This window comes from Macaca mulatta, chromosome 10 (genome assembly GCF_049350105.2).
Source record: "Macaca mulatta isolate MMU2019108-1 chromosome 10, T2T-MMU8v2.0, whole genome shotgun sequence".
Classification (NCBI taxonomy): Eukaryota; Metazoa; Chordata; class Mammalia; order Primates; family Cercopithecidae; genus Macaca; species Macaca mulatta.
The window spans coordinates 16,637,859-16,652,034 of record NC_133415.1 but is presented as its reverse complement, the minus strand read 5'-3'; the positions used below and the strand labels follow the sequence as shown (position 1 = coordinate 16,652,034).

The 14,176-nt window shown below is 43.0% G+C and overlaps 1 long non-coding RNA gene across 1 annotated transcript in view; it reads right to left on the bottom strand.

The window, feature by feature from the left end:
* Nucleotides 1-9,375, bottom strand: part of LOC107000639 (uncharacterized) — a 28,658-nt gene extending 19,283 nt beyond the window's left edge. Inside the window, exons 1-2 of the long non-coding RNA XR_003719886.2 lie at nt 9,233-9,375; nt 7,565-7,701 (exon numbers count right to left, since the gene is read on the bottom strand). This is a non-coding gene — a long non-coding RNA (uncharacterized LOC107000639). The remainder of the gene's footprint in view (nt 1-7,564; nt 7,702-9,232) is intronic.
* Between the last annotated feature and the right edge of the window lie 4,801 nt (nt 9,376-14,176).

The window sequence follows — 14,176 nt, the reverse complement described above, 5'->3', positions numbered from 1 at the left end:
GTGCATCACTGGTGCTGTAATCCTGACAAAGAAAGCACTTCCTTTCCAATCATGTTCTCTTTGCAAGCAGTTGGAAGTAATCGATAGGGATGTTATCACTCTTTGGACACCCCCAGGAAGATCCCACCTCCAATTCCACAAGTAGCAGGATGGGGCATGGGAAGAGGCTGAAGGGGAGGGGGCAAGTAGCTGACCCATTAAAATCGACTTGATGGCAGTTCCTTTTGTCTTCCAAAAAAACAAAGTGTGTGCACTGCCAAAGATTTTTGCTGACTCTTGGCTTCTTTGCTTTTAGTGCTATTGTTCACCCTGGGGATTTATGGTAATTCTTACTCCCTAAAAGATATCTCTGTAAGAATGCCCATAAATTTAGGAGGAATTGTTTCGATTTTCCTCACTAATTATTTTGCCTCTCAGTTATATATCAGCAATTTTTAAAGTCATAGGATGTTTCTTAGATACAATGGAGTATGAGATACAGGGCTCTGGGATCCAACAGACACCTAATTAAGAGTAAATCAGGTAAAAGCACAGACGGGGAACCTACTGTGCACAGAAGATTGCTCTACCTGCCATGGGAGGCCAGTGGGGAACAGAAAAGTAGTGTCTGACCTTGAAGCAATAGCCATTCCCAGTGCTACTTCCATGAATACAAAATGACTTAGTAAAGCAAGCACATTTTAAAACAGCAAGTTTTGTTTGGGATATTTCCAACTATATCAGACAGGGGTCTCTTGATGAGTACACAAGGGAGGCATTTATTTTTGTTCTCTGTACAAGAAAAACCTGGTAAATCTAGTCTTTTACTATTTTGTTTGCAAACCATGAGCCATGAATATCATACAAGTTAATTATGTTTTTCTTCTTTATTTTGGCTGCCAGGGAGCTCAAAACCAATATTTGACCCACGTTTAACAATTGTATAGGAACTTGTAGCAGGCATTTTACATACTAATCTTAGTTTTCCTCGGTTCTCCAATCCTAATGGTACCTTCATCCCAATTTGTTCATCCATTTATGGTGGCCTGCTCACTGGGTTACAGAGTCCCTGGCTTTCACAGGTTCATAATTTTAGAAAGTGGCCCCAGCTCCCTTTCTCTGCTTCTCTGCTCAATTTCAGAAGATGTTTGTCATTATAGAAACTTGGAAGCAGGTCATGCCTGGAAACAGGTAAGGGATAGGTGAGATAAGGAATGTTCTTGATTTTGGGTAGAAGAGAAGAGACTAGGAAAAATCCCTAGAACAAAGGCTGAGAGTAGAACAGAGTGTGTGCAGCCAGGAAGGGTAATACGCATTACAGAATTGAGCAGAAGTCATGAACAAGGACTTCCCAGAACCTGGGTTGAGGTAGAGGGACAGAAAATGATGGGAGTACTTACATATGCTGTGGAAGATGCAACACTGGGAAGGAGAACATATATTCCATGAAAGCAGGAGACACATTATCTTGCCCATTACTGTCACACATGCCAGGCATGGGATTGCATTCAACTAATATATTTTCAATGAACAAATGCCTCAGTAGGGATGGTTCATTCATGATCTAATTCTCTCTTGACACCTCTATACCTTGAATTCAGCCTTCTTTTCATTCTCTGATGCAACAATGTTAGAGAAGGCAAAATAAATACAGTGACCTAGAATCAACAGTTGCAATATTAGTGAGCCCTCAGCATGTTGGGCTAGCTGATGTACCAGGGGAAAGACTGATGCCACATTACTTATGATTCTGCAGAGCTTAACAGTTTAGCACATAGGCTCTAGATCCAGATATCTTGGGTTCACCTCCCAAGTCTGATACCTGGCATCTGTAGGACCACAGGCAAGTTATATGAACACTCTGTGCCTCAATTTCCCCATCTGTACAATGGGGATAATAACAGTAGCAACCGAATAGTACGGTTGCACTGACTGATTGAGCCAAGATATGTGCCTGGTATATAATAAATACTATATAGGTGTTAGCCACTATTTCTAGCTAAAGACCTGGTCAGCTATGGCTCATACCTGCATGGTGATACTATAGACTTTATTCTTTATAGTGGAGCAGACACTGGGAGCCAGGGTAGTACAGGGCATGGGAACAGAGCTATAGAGAAAGGAAAGAGGTCAACAGAAGAGGGTATCAGTGAGGATGGGGTCAGGAAGGACAGAGTGCACCAGCAGAACATGCATCTGGGAAAGTACACCCCTGAGTCTTCATTGGCTGGGATTCAAACGTGAGACCCAAGTCTGCAGACCAGACTGGAAATACCAAGTCAGACGACCAGACCTGGAGGGTCTGGCACACAAGGAAGAATTATTGGTTCTTGGCTCCTTCCCAATATTCTGCTGGGGAAAAAAAATCCTTGATCCTTCCCTGGCGTTTTCCAAGGAACCACCATTCAACTAGTCATGTAGGCAAATAACTTAGAACCTCCCTAGAGTCATCTCTTGCCCTCATCCCCAGAATTTCCACTGCCAAAGCCTGACCTACACCCAGCTACTTCTCTCCATCTCTGCTACTGCTACCTTGGCCAGGCCACCATCACCTCTTGCCTGGGTAACTGGTCAGACCCTGCTTACTGGTCTCCCCATAGCTTCCCCCTTCTCTCCATAACCCACTTTCTGAACAGCAAGCAGACGGATGTATTTTTTTTAGGGTAAATCTAATCACACCCCTCTTCTACTTAAAACTCTACACTGGCTTTCTGTCACCGTCGGGATAAAATTGATGCTTCTTCCTTTAACTCATGAGGGCCTCAATCATCTGGGCTCTGCTGACCTCATCCTTCAACACATTTCCTCTCTTGTACCATAATTTAACTGCATCATTCTTTTTTGCATTTCCCAAACATTCTAGGCTGGTAGCATTCTGTAGTCCTTTGTACTGGCTGATCCATCTGCTTAGAACTTTCTGATTTCCAGTCTTTTCCCCCCAGATGGTTCCTTTTTGTCATTCAAGCCACTGCCTTGGAGATGGAAAATCCGTGTGTGAGGGAAGATCAGGGAAGCTACTTGGATGGAGCATGTCAAGCTGACAGAGAGCCCATGTGGTCCATCCATCCTACCAACAAATCTCTAGGAACTTCTACCATGAGCAAGGCAGTAAAGTGAAATTTGTAAAAGACAAAGAAATTAGTGCACTTCGGTCCCTGCCTAAAGTAGGCCCCTGGGCTACTGAGAACTCAAGTACAAATGTAGTACTGTGTGGTAAGTACTACAACATTCAGAGTCTAAGGGAACACAAAAGAAGAATTCCTTCCTCAAGTTCACTCTGGGGCCAAGGACGGCTTTGCAGAGGAGGGGGCAATTGAGCTGGGCATCGATGGCCAAGGAGTTCCCGGGAACCACGTTGAACCTGGGAGAGTAGAACACCTGAAATCCTGTGAAATCCACAAAATTCGTTCCCTGGCTTGTTGGCATTACGATTCCCCAGCTAAACACCCCCGGCTACAAGGTCTGCCAACTATCTGCCTTTTCAAATCATGCCTTTTATCTGAAACAGCTTTGAAGCTCCCTGGGCTTGCTCTCTTCCATTGTTCAAAGGAACTACTGGAAACGCTACCTCTTGGCAGTGAACGGTCACTCTGATCCATCGCCAGTGGGAGGTTCAATTGGTACACCTTTGGAAGAGTAATTTAGGAGACTGTTTCCGAAGTCTTTTTTAAATGACCATACATTTATTGTTCTGAATAATCCTGTTTCTGGAAATCTATCCCAAGGAAATGATCCTAAATTCAGAAAGGAAGATAAAAGCTGTATGTATAAGTGTTCACTATATGTACTAGTTATATTAGGAGCAAGCTAAATGTTCAATTACAAGGGAATTAACATGTTTAAATGGTTCATGTAGTAGAATATTATTTGACCATCATAAAGGGCACTTTCTTAGAATATGTAAGAGCTCAGAGAAATACTGCTAAAATAATGTTATGTGAAGTAGGATTTCAAGACTTATGGGCAATATGGGCACAACTATACAAGAAAAGTATGCCTATGACAAAGGCTGGGAAATGAATAGGAGGAATGTTACATGCTCCATTACTGCATCTTGGGAGGTGTTTATTGGTGATGTGTTTATTGGAAGCACTGGAACTGTTTCAAAGGATTGGGTTAATGTGCTGTTGAAATCCAAACTGAAAGCGGCTCTTGCACTTGGATTTTAAGTGCCCATGCTACTGATACAGCTTGTCTTCCCCTTCTGCCACCAGGACCCCACACAGAGAATACAAGCTTGCCCAGGGCATGAAAAGAGACAGAGACTGAGAAGGAGAGAGAAACATAAACCTAGCAACGCAGACACACAAACACTCTCAACAACAGGGAACTCAGAGGGACGGCACATTAGAGACACACTGAAGAAGCAATATTGTCCATGGAAACCGGCTGATAAAGATTTAACTCCCAAAACAAACTTGGAGCAAGTGCCTACATGATGACTGTCAGGGAACTCGTGCCAGTTAAAAGGTCTGAAAACAAGAGCCAGATCTTCCAACACTCCAGTCTTCCACACTGAGCAATGTGGAACTCTCAGGAGAGTCCGCATAGCATATCCTCAAAGACACAGATGCCAACCAGACCTGAACTTGGATAGGTCTGCCAACCTCACTGGCCAAGAGCTCACACCAGTTCCTTAGTGTGGGGAGCTGGAGATCAATAATGGAATCCACTGTTTGGTGTTTGTTTATGCTGTGGATGTTATGACTGAATTTTGTATATCTCCTATTCTGGAAGATTTTTGGTTTAAGTCATTCTGTTATTTTTACCTTTAAAAATAGAAAGCAAGGCCAGGTGCAGTGGCTCATGCCTGTAATCCCTGCACTTTGGGAGGCCAAGGTGGGTGGATCACAAGGTCAGGAGATTAAGGCCAACACGGTGAAACCCCGTCTCTACTAAAAATACAAAAATTAGCTGGGTATGGTGGTTTGCACCTGTAATCCCAGCTATTCGGAAGGCTGAGGCAGGAGAATCACTTGAACCCGGGAGGCGGAGTTTGCAGTGAGCCGAGATTGCACCACTGCACTCCAGCTGGTGACAGGGCGAGACTCTGTGTCAAAAAAAAAAAAAAAAAAAAAGAAAGAAAGAAAGCAAAACCTTTCTTATTCTAAATAGATATATGTGGATACTTGAAATTATTTTAGTCAAGATTATGTTCTCTAAAGCTGCAAAAACAAACAGAACATAAAAGCAAATCCCCTTGAAGACTGTAGCTTTTTAAATGCTTATTTATAATGGGTGTAACATGTATAAACATATATGTATGCAGGAGAAAAAAGGTGGTTAGAGAAAAGTATTTGGGTGTTAACAGTGATTGTCTTTGGCTGATTAAACTGAATGATTTGTTTTATTTTGTTTTTCAGTGTTTCTGATTTAGACCAATTTTTCTTGATTCTCATGTATTCCTTTCATATTCTCAAAAGGAAACCTACTTCTCACATAGATTCTGTTGCAAGTTAATTGGTAGAGTGGGGCAAGGGGGTTTATAATGCTATTCCATATCCCACCACACAGTTTTGCTGGCAGACAATTCTCATCACACAAAAACTGTCCCCCAGCTGCCTACACGCCATTGCTAACACTTTATTTCCTTGTGGTTCCTGCTCTACTTGAATATCAATACGCCTCACTCTACCCCCCACATTGCCCAATGCCTTCAACTCAGAATGTCTATCTTCTCCCAGCTCTTTACCAATCCTAGACCTGATCACGGGAAATTTATGAGCCTAGGCCAGCAGTTGGTAACCCAAAATCAATGATTCTGGCCGCTGTTCCTATTGTGACCTCAATCCCTACACCTAGTAACTGGGCCATTCCAGGTATGAGCTATGGTAGGTTGATTGTAGTGATGCCCCCAAATAAAGGCCTTCCTGTATCTATGCCCTTTGCAACGGGATACTGAAATCCCCACCACCCGACCACACACACACACACACACACACACACACACACACACACACAGATCTAAAGATGGTGTCCATTTTTCTTACCTCCTTGAATCTGGGCTGGCTGTGTGAATTGCTTTGGCAAACAGAATGTGATAGAAGCCTAGGCCTAAAGAGGATTTATCCACTTCTGTGCGCTCTCACTCTCTCTCTCTCTCTGTCTCCTCTCTCTTTCTCTGTCCCCCACTTCCCTCCCTCTCACACCTCTGTCACACCATGAGAACATGCCCAAGTAGCGTGGGACCACACCCAAACTAGCCTGCTGCAGATGAGAAGACAGCCTACAGCCCACTAAGCTGAAAGAGAGAGCCCTTCCACAATCCACAGATTTCCTACCAAGCACATAGATGACTGCAGAAACTACATGAGCCCATCTGAAAGCAGAAGAACCTCCCAGGTGACCAGCAGATTCATGGTCCATAATCAATGTTTCTTGTTTTCAACCACAGTTGTAAGGTGATTTGTCACATGGCATTATTGTGTCAATAGATTGTGATACAGAGTTGATACTCCAGTTCCAATGATTGTCTTTTCTCCCAAATCATCTAAATCTCTGCCCAAAATGCAGGTCCATGCCCCAGTATCCAGAGAAACTTCAGTCTTGCCATGGCCCTAGAGTGCTTTCTGCTTTGGCCCCAGGGTCTGCCTGGCCAGATCCTTTCCTAGCCCCTCTTATCAAGACTTTCCAGACATAGTTCCTCTTTGGGCCACTGCCACCAAGCTCCATGTGACCTTGATAGTGACCATTAACCTCATTCACTGTGCATAGAGCCCATCCCACAGTCTATGAACATGGATATACATGAAATGCTTAGTGATAAGCACTACATGCAGAGTGATAAGAGCAATTGGGACAATGAGGACACCCATGGTTATTAAGCACACATTCTGTGCCAGACACCATAGTCAATGCTTCTGCTTATCTCATTAGTACAATGTCTCTAGTAGTAGATGTTATTATCCCCGTTGTGATGAGAATGTTGAAGTTCAAAGAGTTTGAGTAACTTGTTCAGGATTGCACAGTTAATAACTGGTACAAGTGTGATTTAAAAGCATGTTTGATTCAAAAACTGCTCTTTTCACAGTTGCCACGAGTATCAGTTAGCTATTGCTGAGAAAAAGTCCACCACAAAACCTCAACATCTATTTGTCACTGGTCTGGGGGATCAGCTGGAGTTTGGCTGATCTCAGCTGGGGTCCCTCATCCACCTGTGGCCAGTGGAGGTAGGAGGAGCAGTGGATCACCTCTAGACCTGACTCTAGAATGTCCTGGTAGAAGCAACCTAGCTGGGATATAGCTCAGCTGTACATCCACAGAGGAGGATCTCACTCATCCTTCTACCTTTGGGGGCCAGCAGGCTAGCCCAGGCATGCTTTTCTCCTACCAATGGCAGCAGCACAAAGGAGAAGAAAGACACACAAAGGCTCTTGAGGCTTGAACTCAGGGCTGGCACACCATCACTTTGTCTTTTTCTATTAGCCAAAGTGAGTCACATGACAGAGCCCCAAATCAAAGGGTTGAGAACCACACCTACCTATAGCGGGAGAGCCCTGCTAAGTTACATTGCAGAGGCACGGATGCAGGGAAGGGTGAAGAATTGGGCCTAGTAATTAAACTTAGATATCATGTCCCCTTATACCTGTGAGGTGGTGGCAAATGTGAATCCTGCAAAGCAATGTCCTGTGTCAGGTTCCAAGTTCAACTTGTAGTTCTGCCACCTTTTAGCTGCATAGACTTAGTTGAATTATGAACTTCTCTGTATTTCGGTGACCTCATCTATAAAATAAGAATAATTAAGTCAACCTCTTAGCATTGTTTATGAAGATTAAATATAAAGCACTTTGTTTATATATGTTATATGTACAGGTAACATGATTTCTTACGTAGAAAATTCCAAAGAATCAACAGGAACATTCCTGGAACTAGTAGGTAATTATAGAATAATTGCAGAATACAAAGTTAATATATAAAAGTCAACTGCTTTCCTATAAAGTAGCAATGAACAATTAGAATCTAAAACTGAAACACACATAGCACTTAGTAAATGTGAGCTATTATTACATAAAGAGGTTATAGGCTCAGAGAGCAGGGTGCTTCCTCTTCTGTTCTTCCTTTCATTTGTCTCAATCTAAACCTCTTTAGGCCAGTTTCAGCCTCTAGCACTCAACATGGGTGTATAATCTCAAAGCACACCAATGAGTATTCTTGGTTACTGACTTCATTTTCCTCACGGAAAGCTGAACTCTGGAGGATATCTGGGCTTTATACAAGGTAACAAAGTAAGCATCATCATAACCATCATCATCATCATCATTATCACCATCATAACCCTGGTCTTCAGGTTCTCGGTCTCCAGGCTCTTACCCAGCCAGTGAGCCATGCTGCTCCTTTAAATAAAATGAGGGGTTTGGAAGAGAAGATGAAGAGAAATCCTTGGGAAATTTGAGAGAAATGAGTAAAGAAAAAGAAAATAACATCCTTTTACCAGAGTTTCCTTCTCAACCCTGACTTGGAGTTGCTCTTTGCTCTGGAGGAGAAAAGTTGCTCTTTGCTCTAGATGGGCTGGGAGATTTGGATCTCCTTTGCAGTATTTCTCAAAAGTAGCTGTGCAAACCCAGGCAAGTCATTCTGCCTCTTCGGGTGTCAGTTTCCTCCCTTGAAAATTGAAAATGATGTCTCTCTGTCTGTCTTATCAGTGAGAAGGAAAATCAGATGAAATGATGGATGCAAAGGAGCTGTTCAAACTTAAAACATAGCATGGGCCGGGCACGGTGGCTCATGCCTGTAATCCCAGCACTTTGAGAGGCCGAGGCGGGCAGATCATGAGGTCAGGAGTTTGAGACCAGCCTGGCCAATATGGTGAAATCCCATCTCTACTAAAATACAAAAATTAGCCAGGTGAGGTGGCACACGCCTGTAGTCCCAGCTACTCGGGAGGCTGAGGCAGAAGAATCACTTGAACCTGGGAGGCGGAGGTTGCAGTAAGCTGAGATCACGTCACTGCAGTCCAGCCTGGGTGACAGAGCAAGACTCCGTTTCAAACAAACAAACAAACAAACAAATAAATAAACCATAGCATGAATGTGACCATAAGAAAAAAGATGGAAAAAAAATCTCCAATGAGGTTGTGGCCTAGTCCTTTGCAAAGACATTGAAATTTGGTGTCCTGGTGGCTTTCTACATTGTTCCTAGGGAGTAAAGAACATGTCATCTACACACATACCCTTAAGGGCTCATTAATTGCACTGCTGGGTAGAAACACATGCATATACATGAAAATCTATCACTGATGGTGCTCTAATAATACCTGGGTTTGCAGCTCAGGAGAAGTCCAAAGCAGAGAGTTGCAGGTACCTAGTGGTCCAATGGAGTGATTGTGCCCCAAGGCTTTGAAGCCAAGAAGAACTGGGTTCAAATCATTGACTTAAAGTCTGATGCTCCGATGCATTACTAGAAAAAAGAGGGCAGGGGATTATAATATCAAACTCATGGGGCCATTGTGCCCTATCAATATATATAAATATTTAAAATGAGAAAATGTCTACAAATCTCATTGATTGAGAAAAAGAAGAGGAAGAGTGATAATTTAAATGCCAATCCCTTGGTGTGTGTTACCTCCCTGGAATCCTTACAGGGTTCCTGCATTGTGGTATCAGTCTCCTTCAAAGTTTCCAGATCCTTGTGTGTCTCATGCTAACATCTCTACAAATAGATGGACCAAGGCTGTTAAAATGCTGCCACAGATCAGTGGGCTCATGGAAGGAGCCAGGAAAGGCTGAGGAAGGGAGCAGCTCATACGATCATGGCACCCAACAGTTGAGCAGCAAAGGCTGCGGCAAGAATAAGTAGAGATATTCTGAATCTTCAGCTCCCAGAGTCCCTCCAGATTTGCTTAGAGACTCACTCCACTCTATGGACCACAGGCACCTGGAGCACTTTCTGTGACAAAAGAAAACAAACAGGAGGATAAGCAAGAAGTTCAATTTTAGGTTATTACAGAAGATTATCGCAAACAAATAGACCTAGGTCCAAATCTCAGCATGCAATTTACTAGCTGGATGGACTTAGGTGGGACCCGTGACCTCTCTGATCCTCTTATCTATAAAACAAGAATAATCAAACCCACCATAGGATTGTGCCGAGGATTAAAGTACATGCCACTTGTAAAACATCTAATCCAAAGCTGGTGCTTAATATATGTTAGCTCTTTCTTCCCCTCTTTCTTCTTAGTTCTTGCATGTAGAATAAACTATCAAATTAAATATATTTACATTAACGGCAACATCCAAACAATAGAATTCAAAAGGAATGTAGGGTAGAGGAAAAATTCACAGTATCCATTCCTTAGAACTTCAGTCCTTATTTTAAAAATAGATTATTACAAACCAATGGGTACTTTGAGAAAATAGTGTCTAATTCTACCCATTTTGAAGATCGGAGGATGTAGAACTGATGCCCAGAAAAATAAAATTTTTTGAACAAAGTCACACAGAGAGTTACAGGTGGATCTTGTATTAGAACCCAGTGTATTAATCAGCTACTGCTGCATAACAAACATCCATCAATCTCAGCAATGTAAAACCTCCATTATGGATTCCCAGGCACCTACCTGTGAATTAGCTGGGCCATGATGGCCAAGATTCTCTTCTCAGGGCAAGAGCAGCCCCCAGACAGCTCTACTGCCAAAGCACATTTCAAGCCTTTTCTTACATCATCTACTAACTTCCCATTGCCCAAAGCAAATCACAAGGGCAAGCCCCTCAGTAATGGGGTCGGGGAGTATGCCACATTCAGGGAGGATGACTCAACCCAGGGTGTTCTCGTGGGAGTGGTGGGAGATAGAGAGAGAACATAAATGCCTGCAGTACAGGCAGGTAACATGCAATGGTGAAGTGGGCCAAGACAAAAGGCAATAAGGAGAGGTAGGGCATGTGGAACTGTGAGACCATGCCTTCAACTCCAGCTGATTGTTGCTAGATCGTATCTTTCAAGAGATGCTGACATGCAGATCTCCTATAAAGCAAGCTTCCTCCATCTTAAATCAATGAGCAGGACAACAGAACAAGCTGACAGGCCACATTTCCTCAAGCCCTGCTCTTCACCACACTACCTCTCCCTAAGGTTCCCGTTGGTCTTTCTGTGACTGAGGATCTCAGTGTGAGTCCCCGGAAATATTCACGAGTCAGATCATGACAACAGGTGAAATGGCAGCCTTGCCACGTCCTGAGTTGACAGTACGTAGCAGGTGTCCTAAGATTATGTGAAAGCTGACTGGTTTTAGGGAAGTAGGGGAAGGAGAAGTCTTACAAATTTAATTCTTAGTGGCAAGTGCCTTTCTTTCATCAGGGCTCCAAGCTACAGCAATTTGCACAAGGAGCGATCTGCACATTTTCATCCTGTCTATCTTCCCAGGTTATTAAATAGTTCTTGTCTAAGTTAAGTCAACAAAGCTTTTCCAACATCTGGAATTTTTAATATCTGAGACTGTTTTGGGGAACTTCATTGTATTCTTCTGCTGACAAATAAGAAAATAATAACAATAAGATGATGATTATGATAATAATAATAATAGAATAATAATGAGTCACCATATAATGAACCCTTGCTCTATGTCAGGCACTGTTATAAGCTCCTTATATGTACTAAGATACTGGATTCTGGATTTTAATTATCCTATAATATAAATATTGTTCTCCATTTTACAGAATAAGAAACTGAGACACAGAGCGGGGAAATAATCTGACCAATATTATTCAGTAAGTAAAGACATTCATTTTTCCCAATAAAAAACTCTTACCAAGCAAGTGACCCAGCCTTCAGAAAAAAATCTGATAACATCCAAAATTGCCTTTATGAGTCACAAAGACAGTTATTTATTAAATCTCTACTCTATGGTCAACATATTTTATTGAATTCTCACAATAGCACCATGGGGTGTACCTAATCCCCATTTTCTCCATAGGAAATTAAGGCTCAGAGATTTGCAATCATTTCCCCCACTATCTAGATATAATTTGGAAGAAGAGCCTTTGAAACCCGCATCGGTCTGGCTCCACTGGATAACAGTGCCTCCAATTTAGAAATGAGGCTGCGATATTATGGTATCTGTATATGTTGATTTCTGCCCACAGTTCCTGGCTCATAACTCACAGCCTTTTGTTATGATGTTGGGATGCTTTAGGCCTCAGAAGCAGGCCTCAGAAAACACAATCTCTCTCTCTCTCTGATCTTCCCCTACCCGCCTTTCACCAGACCAAAGCAAGACTCCAATCTTCCCGTGCCTTTTTGATTGAGACCCTCACTCCACAGAGGATCCTGCCTCACACCCTAGAGGGGAGAATGCTGCAGAGAGGCCCAACATATTTTGACACGGTTGTCCATGCTTCAACCATGCCTGTGCAAAGTAGTCTCCATAAAGGGCCCAAGAGGACAAGTTCGGGAAGGTTTTAGATAGCTGAACACATGGAGGTTCCTGGAGGGTGGCCCGCCAGAGAGGGCACAGAAACTCTGCACCTTTCCCCCATACCTCACCCTATGCATCTCTTATCTGTATCCTTTGTAATGTCCTTTATAATAAACAAGTAAATAAGTGTTTCCCTGAGTTTTGCGAGCAACTACAGCAAATTAATTGAACCCAAAGAGGGAGTCGTGGGAACCCCAACTTGAAGCTTGCTGGTCAGACGTTTGGAGACCTGGACTTGTGACTGGTGTCTGAAGCAGGCGGAGGGTAGGGGAGCAGTCTGGTGGGACTGAGTCTTCACCCTGTGAGATCTGACGCTGTCTCCAAGTAGACAGAAGAGGTCAGATAAGAGATCTGAAAATGAAGAGATCGCATCTGCTCTGACAAGAGGGGATATGGGATGGTTTTGCCTGGGCTCTAAATCCTAAAAGTATTTTAACCAATCAACCCTTAGATACAGGGTGTCCTTAGAGGACACCTACCTGGTGTCTGCTGCAGAATTGATTGCTTATTTGTTGGTGGGGAGAAACCCTTCACATTTGGTCGCAGAAGTCTTTTGTCTGTATTGATTGTTGTGTTGAGTAAGAGAATAGACAAACACACTTTGAGTTTATGGGTTTTTTCACTCACAGAAGTTCACAAATTCTTACTTACCTTCCGTCCTAGGCCTTCACTGCCATCAAAGTTCCAGACTCATCACAGCCTCCTCTGAGCCTAAGCCAGAAATCCTGAAAGTCATGGTCCTGCCATAACCATGATAAAAGGTCATGGCCTTTTTATCTCACCAAGTGTGGTGCCTGATCCGTCTCGTGCTGGGAGAAGGCTATGACTGCTCTCTGCCCTCTTGTTCTCTTGCCATCCTCAACTTCTCTTCAACAACTCACATCCAACTTGCCTTTTAATACTGCAATAAGGTCCATCTCATAAAATCATGGGCTTGTAGAAACTTTGGTAGCACAATGAAACTTAGAGATGATCTAGTCTACCCTCTTAGTTTATCAGAGAAATTATGAGGCTTCCTGAAAACATCAGCCCACACTGACCTCTAACCCTCCACACTCTCTCTGTGTGGATTTTATTGTTGTTGTTGTTGATACCACACATATGAGCACTATATATTTGTCTTATATTTTCTCTGATGATCTTTTGTGTATCTTTCTCACAATGACAATATCCAACAATCAGACCTTCAAGCCAGAGGAGCCCTTAAAAATTCACTGGGCAGAGCACCTTCATTTTTCTGCTGAAGAGTTGAGTAGAAAGAAGGACCAGGACCCACCCAAATCCCACCACCTCCAGCACTGGAGGAGCACAGACCCCTGAATTTTAAGACCAGCCCCCTTGTACTCTTCCAAAAGTAGGTGGCAACTTCCATTGGCTTTACTTCCTAGAGTTGTCCAATAAAGAGCAGCTGAATAGAGTGGAGAGATCATACACATTCAAGGTGACCAAACCAGCTCTGAAACCAACAAGCCCAGCAATTAATGCTTAGAGGCAAGAGAGACTGTATAGAAGAGTAATAGGTGCAGAGTGAATACACTAAAAATAATAATAGCTAAAATGTATTGAGTCCTCAGCAGTTGGCATGTATCAACTGCTTTAATCCTCACAATAACCTATGAAGGAGGTTGATATAATTTGGCTGTGTCCCCACCCAAATCTCATCTTGAACTGTAGCTCCCATAATTCCCACGTGTTGTGGGAGGGACCCGGTGGGAAATAATTGAATCACGGGGGCTATTTCCCACATACTGTTCTCATAGTAGTGAATAAATCTCACGAGATCTGATG